This window comes from Triticum aestivum, chromosome 3D, assembly GCF_018294505.1.
Source record: "Triticum aestivum cultivar Chinese Spring chromosome 3D, IWGSC CS RefSeq v2.1, whole genome shotgun sequence".
Lineage (NCBI taxonomy): Eukaryota > Viridiplantae > Streptophyta > Magnoliopsida > Poales > Poaceae > Triticum > Triticum aestivum.
The window spans coordinates 222,225,709-222,234,694 of record NC_057802.1 but is presented as its reverse complement, the minus strand read 5'-3'; positions in this window follow the sequence as shown (position 1 = coordinate 222,234,694).

Sequence of the window (8,986 nt, the reverse complement as noted above, 5' to 3'; positions counted from 1 at the left end):
TGCCATAGAGAAAAAACTGCACCTCTGCCCTCTCAAATTCCAGTAGGCCAGCCGCCCTGTATCTTTGACATGGGCAAACACAAATTCGATGGCACTCTTTATCAATCGCGCAGCCACACACTTCATCCCTGTTTTTGATTCTATCGATATCTCACGCCGATGATCCCTCAACTCTCTTCTCGTGGATCGCTCCCTCTATATATGATATATCAATGACTCTGTTTCACACACATTGCATATGTTACATATTTTTGTTTGAGATATCATCGACACATTGCCTCGGTTTCGCACAAACCATCTCTCTCACACCCACCCACGTACGTACCTGCACCTAACGAAGAGGTCCACACAGGACGCACGTACTCATGTCTCGCTCCTGGCCACACCCGTGCAGGTACACAGTGGAGTTCGTTTCTGTACGAAAAGGCAGCCCACGTGATAATTTGACGCGTGTAGCGGTTGTTTAATCGAAGGAGGGTCGGGTACCACGCCTAGACGGAACAATGTTCGACTTGACGCGTTTGTATTAAATAAAGTTATATATTCCTCCTCAATGGCACGTAGTACAGAATATAAAACGATTTCCGTGGGGAAATGGAAAAATCCGCTCCACTATACTAAACAACGGAGCCTGCCTGCCAGGGTTTGTCTCTCGTCACACCATCTCACACAAGGCGGCAGTGGTCTCTCTCTCTCACCGTTGGTCAGTGATCCGGCCACATCCTGTCCGCCGGCGGAAAGGGAGGATGTGCATCGTTTCTCTGTTCGACGATGTTGAGGCAGCACGTCCCGATCTGCGGTACCCGCCAATCTCTCTGACCAAGCTCCGGCACGGTAGGGCCTTCGCCACTTGCTCACTGCCGCAGTATGGGCAGATCCCGGCCGCCAGCGCCCTCCTAGTAACATCCCGACGACCCTCAGGTACAGCTTCCTCTAGCCTTGCTCCACTGCCCATCTTCCCATGTTGCTGCATGTGGATCTTCTTTAGTTGTTTGCTTAAAAGGTATCTCGGTTGGCGTACTTTCCATCATGCAATCTCGTCCTGAAACCATTTTTGATAAACCACCATGCTGCTATCTTTCCCTTATTACATGGAATATGCTTCTTTTTTGTCGGCGCATGTTTCTTCAACTCGTGTTATTCGCCAGTAATTGTTTCCTTTCTACCACTTTTTTGCAAACAAGGCTAGCCATTTCACCTCATTGCTATTGCGACCTTTGGGTGAACTGCGCAAATCACTTTTTTTCTTAAGAGTGTTTTGTGCAGTTCTGTCAAAATGTCACACGGGCAACGTTTTTACATTTCTGTGGGATTGCAGAAAGGGAGATTGGTTTTTCTATCCTCCTCATCGAACTCCTGCCTAATCTTCTCCAACAAGTAGTTAGTCCTAAAGAGAGATCGCATAGGTGATCGGCTTCTATTTGTGTGTGTTATGTTTCATCATCTAGTTCGACTATTATTGTAATCACACTGCTACCTCTTGAGCACTGCGTTGGTTTTCCCTTGAAGAGGAAAGGGTGATGTAGTAAAGTAGCATAAGTATTTCCCTCAGTTTTTGAGAACCAAGGTATCAATCGAGTAGGAGACTACGCTTGAGTCCCACGCACCTACACAAACAAATAAGAACCTCGCAACCAATGTGATAAAGGGGTTGTCAATGCCTTCACGGTCACTTACGAGAGTGAGATCTGATAGATATGATAGGATAATATTTTTGGTATTTTTATGATAAAGAGAAATATAGATGCAAAGTAAAATAAACGGCAATGAAAATAGCTAAGTATTGGAAGATTAATATGATGGAAAATAGACCCGGGGGCCATAGGTTTCACTAGTGGCTTCTCTCAAGATAGCATAAGTATTACGGTGGGTAAACGAATTACTGTCGAGAAATTGATAGAATTGAGCATAGTTATGAGAAAATCTAGGTATGAACATGTATATAGGCATCACGTCCGTGACAAGTAGACCGAAACGATTCTGCATCTACTACTATTACTCCACACATCGACCACTATCCAGCATGCATCTAGAGTATTAAGTTCATAAGAACAGAGTAATGATTTAAGCAAGATGACATGATGTAGAGGGATAAACTCATGCAGTATGATATAAACCCCATCTTTTTATCCTCGATGGCAACAATACAATACTTGCCTTGCTGCCCCTGTTGTCACTGGGAAAGGACACCTCAAGATTGAACCCAAAGCTAAGCACTTCTAGTAGGCCAAACCAAACTGATAATTCGAAGAGACTTGCAAAGATAACCAATCATACATAAATGAATTCAGAGGAGATTCAAATATTGTGCATAGATAAACTTGATCATAAACCCACAATTCTTCGGATCTCGACAAACACACCGCAAAAGAGGATTACATCGAATATATCTCTAAGAGAATCGAGGAGAACTTTGTATTGGGATCCAAAGAGAGAGAAGAAGCCATCTAGCTAATAACTATGGACCCGAAGGTCTGAGGTAAACTACTCACACTTCATCGGAGAGGCTATGGTGTTGATGTAGAAGCCCTTCCGTGATCAATGCCCCCTCCGGCGAAGCACCGGAAAAGGCCCCAAGATGGGATCTCACGGGTACAGAAGGTTGCGGCGGTGGAAATAGGGTTTTGGATCCTTATATGATGTTTCCAGGGTATATGGGTATATATAGGAGGAAGAAGTACGTCGGTGGAGCAACGTGGGCCCCAAGAGGGTGGAGGGCGCGCCCGGGGGGGTAGGCGCGCCCCCTGCCTCGTGCTCTCCTCGTTGATTGCTTTATGTAGACTCCAAGTCCTCTGGATCATGTTTGTTCCAAAAATCACGTTCCCGAAGGTTTCATTCCGTTTGGACTCCGTTTGATATCCTTTTCCTTCGAAACACTGAAATAGGCAAAAAAACAGCAATTTGGGCTGGGCCTCCGGATAATAGGTTAGTCCCAAAAATAATATAAAAGTGTATAATAAAGCCCAATAAACATCCAAAACAGAATATAATATTGCATGGAACAATAAAAAATTATAGATACGTTGGAGACATATCAAGCATCCCCAAGCTTAATTCCTGATCGTCCTCGAGTAGGTAAATGATAAAAACAGAATTTTTGATGTGGAATGCTTCTTTGCATAATTCTCAATGTAATTCTCTTATTTGTGGTATGAATATTCAGATCCGAAAAATTCAAGATAAAAGTTTAATATTGACATAAAAATAATAATACTTCAAGCATACTAACAAAGCAATCATGTCTTCTCAAAATAACATGGCCAAAGAAAGTTATCCCTACAAAATCATATAGTTTGGCTATGCTCTATCTTCACCACACAAAGTATTTAAATCATGCACAACCCCGATGACAAGCCAAGCAATTGCTTCATACTTTTGATGTTCTCAAACTTTTCAATCTTCGCGCAATGCATGAGCGTGAGCCATGGATATAGCACTATAGGTGGAATAGAATGGTGGTTGTGGAGAAGACAAAAAGGAGAAGATAGTCTCACATCAGCTTGTCGTATCAACGGGCTATGGAGATGCCCATTAATAGATATCGATGTGAGTGAGTAAGGATTGCCATGCAACGGATGCACTAGAGCTATAAGTATATGAAGGCTCAACAATGGAAACTAAGTGGGTGTGCATCCAACTTGCTTGCTCACGAAGACCTAGGGCAATTTGAGGAAGCCCATTATTGGAATATACAAGCCAAGTTCTATAATGAAAAATTCCCACTAGTATATGAAAGTGACAAATCAAGAGACTCTCTATCATAAAGATCATAGTGCTATTTTGAAGCACAAGTGTGGAAAAAGGATAGTAGCATTGTCCCTTCTCTCTTTTTCTCTCATTTTTTTTATTTGGGCCTTCTCTTTTTTTATGGCCTCTTTTTTTCGTCCGGAGTCTCATCCCGACTTGTGGGGGAATCATAGTCTCCATCATCCTTTCCTCACTTGGGACAATGCTCTAATAATGATGATCATCACACTTTTATTTACTTACAACTCAAGAATTACAACTCAATACTTAGGACAAAAATATGACTCTATGTGAATGCCTCCGGCGGTGTACCGGGATATGCAATGAATCAAGAGTGACATGTATGAAGATAATGAACGGTGGCTTTGCCACAAATACGATGTCAACTACATGATCATGCAAAGCAATATGACAATGATGGAGCGTGTCATAATAAACGGAACGGTGGTAAGTTCCATGGCAATATATCTCGGAATGGCTATGGAAATGCCATAATAGGTAGGTATGGTGGCTGTTTTGAGGAACGTATATGGTGGGTGTATGATACCGGCGAAAAGTGCACGGTATTAGAGAGGCTAGCAATGGTGGAAGGGTGGGAGTGCGTATAATCCTTGGACTCAACATTAGTCATAAAGAACTCATATACTTGTTGCAAAAATCTACAAGTTATCAAAGCAAAGTATTACGCGCATGCTCCTACGGGGATAGATTGGTAGGAAAAGACCATCGCTCGTCCCCGACAGCCACTCAGAAGGAAGACAATCAATAAATAAATCATGCTCCAACTTCATCACATAACGGTTCACCATAAGTGCATGCCACTGGAATCACAAACATTAACACAAGTATTTCTCAAATCCACAACTACTCAACTAGCATGACTCTAATATCACCATCTTCATATCTCAAAAAAATTATCAAGCATCACACTTCTCTTAGTATTCAACGCACTTATAAGAAAGTGTTTACTAATCTTGGATGCCTATCACTTTGGACTAATTTCTCAATTTAAGCAAATTACCATGCTGTTTCGTAGGACTCTCAAAATAATATAAGTGAAGCATGAGAGAACAATAGTTTCTATAAAACAAAACCACCACCGTGCTCTAAAAGATATAAGTGAAGCACTAGAGCAAAAACTATATAGCTCAAAAGATATAAGTGAAGCACATAGAGTATTCTAATGAATTCTGAATCATGTGTGTCTCTCTCAAAAGGTGTGTACAGCAAGGATGATTGTGGTAAACTAAAAATCAAAGACTCAAATCATACAAGACGCTCCAAGCAAAACACATATCATGTGGTGAATAAAAATATAACTCCAAGTAAAGTTACCGATGGACGAAGACGAAAGAGGGGATGCCTTCCGGGGCATCCCCAAGCTTTGGCTTTTTGGTGTCCTTAGATTATCTTGGGGTGCCATGGGCATCCCCAAGCTTAGGCTTTTGCCACTCCTTGTTCCATAATCCATCAAATCTTTACCCAAAACTTGAAAACTTCACAACACAAAACTCAACAGAGAATCTCGTGAGCTCCGTTAGCGAAAGAAAACAAAACACCACTTCAAGGTACTGTATTGAAATCATTAGTTATTTATATTGGTGTTAAACTTACTGTATTCCAACTTCTCAATGGTTTATGAACTATTTTACTAGCCATAGATTCATCAAAATAAGCAAACAACACACGAAAAACAGAATCTGTCAAAAACAGAACAGTCTGTAGTAATCTGTAGCTAACGCAAACTTCTGGAACTAAAAAACTTCTACCAAAATAGGACGACCTAGAAAATTTGTTTATTGTTCTACTGCAATTGGAATCAGTATTTTATCGCGTTCTGGTGATTTTTAACAATTGTTTTCGTGAACAGAAAGTTTCTGGAATTTTCAGCAAGATCAAATAACTATCATCCAAGAAGATCCTATAGGTTTAACTTGGCACAAACACTAATTTAAACATAAAAATAAATCTAAACAGAGGCTAGATCAAATATTTATTCCTAAAAAGAGGCAAAAATGAAAAAACTAAAATAAAATTGGGTTGCCTCCCAACAAGCGCTATCGTATAACGCCCCTAGCTAGGCATAAAACCAAGGATAGATCTAGGTATTGCCATCTTTAGTAGGCAATCCATAAGTGGCTCTCATAATAGATTCATAAGGTAATTTTATTTTCTTTCTAGGAAAGTGTTCCAAGCCTTTCCTTAACGGGAATTGGAATCTAATATTCCCTTCCTTCATATCAATAATTGCACCAATCGTTCTAAGGAAAGGTCTACCAAGAATAATCGGACATGAAGGATTGCAATCTATGTCAAGAACAATGAAATCTATGGACACATAGTTCCTATTTGGAACAATAAGAACATCATTAATTCTTCCCATAGGTTTCTTAATGGTGGAATCCTCAAGGTGTAAGTTTAAAGAGCAATCATCAAATTCGCGGAAACCTAACAAATCACACAAAGTTTTTGGGATCGTGGAAACACTAGCACCCAAATCACACAAAGCATAGCATTCATGATCCTTAATTTTAATTTTAATAGTAGGTTCCCACTAATCATAAAGTTTTCTAGGGATAGGAACTTCCAACTCAAGTTTTTCTTCATAAGATTGCATCAAAGCATCAACGATATGTTTAGTATAAGCTTTATTTTGACTATAAGCATGAGGAGAATTTAGCACGGATTGCAACAAGGAAATACAATCTATCAATGAGAAATTATCATAATTAAATTCCTTGAAATCCAAAATAGTGGGTTCATTGATATCTAAAGTTTCGACCTCTTCACTCCCACTTTTACGAATTTTTCCATCAAGATCTAAAAACTCCAAATTTTTGGGACGCCTTCTAGGTAAAGGTGACTCATCTCCAGTCCCATCATTATCAAGATTCATATTGCAAAACAAATATTTAATAGGAGACACATCAATAACTTTTAGATCTTCATCTTTATTCTCATAGAAACTAGAAGAACACGCTTTCACAAAGCAATCTTTCTTGGCACGCATCCTAGCTGTTCTTTCTTTGCACTCATCGATGGAAATTCTCATGGCTTTGAGAGACTCATTGATATCATGCTTGGGTGGAATAGATCTATGTTTCAAAGAATCAACATCAAGAGAAATTCTATCAACGTTCCTAGCCAATTCATCAACCTTAAGCAATTTTTCTTCAAGCAAAGCATTGAAATTCTTTTGCGCATTCATAAACTCCTTAACACTAGTCTCAAATTCAGAGGGCATCTTATTAAAATTTCCATAAGAACTGTTGTAGGAATTACCATAATTATTAGAGTAATTACTAGGGAACGGCCTAGGATTAAAGTTTCCTCTATACGCGTTGTTACCAAAATTATTCCTACCAACAAAATTCACATCCATAGATTCATTATTATTCTCAATCAAAGTAGACATAGGCATATCATTAGGATCAGAAGAAACACTTTTAGTAGCAGATAATTTCATAAGTTCAGCTTCGGTAAGAGGAGCAATCGGAGTGCTAAGAAAATCATTGTTGTTGGTATTGGTAAAGTCACACAATTTAGTATTGTCTTGAGTCATCGTGACAAGCAAGAAATCCAACACACAAGCAAACAAGAAGCAAGCAAAAAGAGGCGAACGAAAAAGAGAGGGCGAATAAAACGGCAAGGGTGTAGTGAGGGAGAGGAAAACGAGAGGCAAATGGCAAATAATGTAATGTGAGGGATAAGAGTTTGTGATGGGTACTTGGTACGTCTTGACTTGTGCGTAGCCTCCCCGGCAACGGCGCCAGAAATCCTTCTTGCTACCTCTTGAGCACTGCGTTGGTTTTCCCTTGAAGAGGAAAGGGTGATGCAGTAAAGTAGCGTAAGTATTTGCCTCAGTTTTTGAGAACCAAGGTATCAATCTAGTGGGAGACTACGCTCGACTCCGACGCACCTACACAAACAAATAAGAACCTCGCAACCAATGCGATAAAGGGGTTGTCAATCCCTTCATGGTCACTTACGAGAGTGAGATCTGATAGATATGATAGGATAATATTTTTTGTATTTTTATGATAAAGAGAAATAAAGATGCAAAGTAAAATAAACGGCAATGAAAATAGCTAAGTATTGGAAGATTAATATGATGGAAAATAGACCCGGGGGCCATAGGTTTCACTAGTGGCTTCTCTCAAGATAGCATAAGTATTACGGTGGGTAAACGAATTACTGTCGAGCAATTGATAGAATTGAGAATAGTTATAAGAATATCTAGGTATGATCATGTATATAGGCATCACGTCTGTGACAAGTAGACCGAAACGATTCTGCATCTACTACTATTACTCCACACATCGACCGCTATCCAGCATGCATCTAGAGTATTAAGTTCATAAGAACAGAGTAATGCTTTAAGCAAGATGACATGATGTAGAGGGATAAACTCATGCAATATGATATAAACCCCATCTTTTTATCCTCGATGGCAACAATACAATACGTGCCTTGCTGCCCCTGCTGTCACTGGGAAAGGACACTGCAAGATTGAACCCAAAGCTAAGCACTTCTCCCATTGCAAGAATGATCAATCTAGTAGGCCAAACCAAACTGATAATTCGAAGAGACTTGCAAAGATAACCAATCATACATGAAAGAATTCAGAGGAGATTCAAATATTGTTCATAGATAAACTTGATCATAAAGCCACAATTCATCGGATCTCGACAAACACACCGCAAAAGAAGATTACATCGAATAGATCACCAAGAGAATCAAGGAGAACTTTGTATTGAGATCCAAAGAGACAGAAGAAGCCATCTAGCTAATAACTATGGACCCGAAGGTCTGAGGTAAAATACTCACACTTCATCGGAGAGGCTATGGTGTTAATGTAGAAGCCCTCCGTGATGAATGCCCCCTCCGGCGGAGCTCCGGAAAAGGCCCCAAGATGGGATCTCACGGGTACAGAAGGTTGCGGTGGTGGAAATAGGGGTTTGGCTCCGTATACGATGTTTCCAGGGTATATGGGTATATATAGGAGGAAGAAGTACGTCGGTGGAGCAACTCGGGCCCCATGAGGGTGGAGGGCGTTCCCAGGGGGGTAGGCGCGCCCCCTGCCTCGTGCTCTGCTCGTTGACTGCTTTACATAGACTCCAAGTCCTCTGGATCAAGTTTGTTCCAAAATCACGTTCCCGAAGGTTTCATTCTGTTTGGACTCCGTTTGATATCCTTTTCCTTCGAAACACTGAAATAGGCAAAAAAACAGCAATTTGGG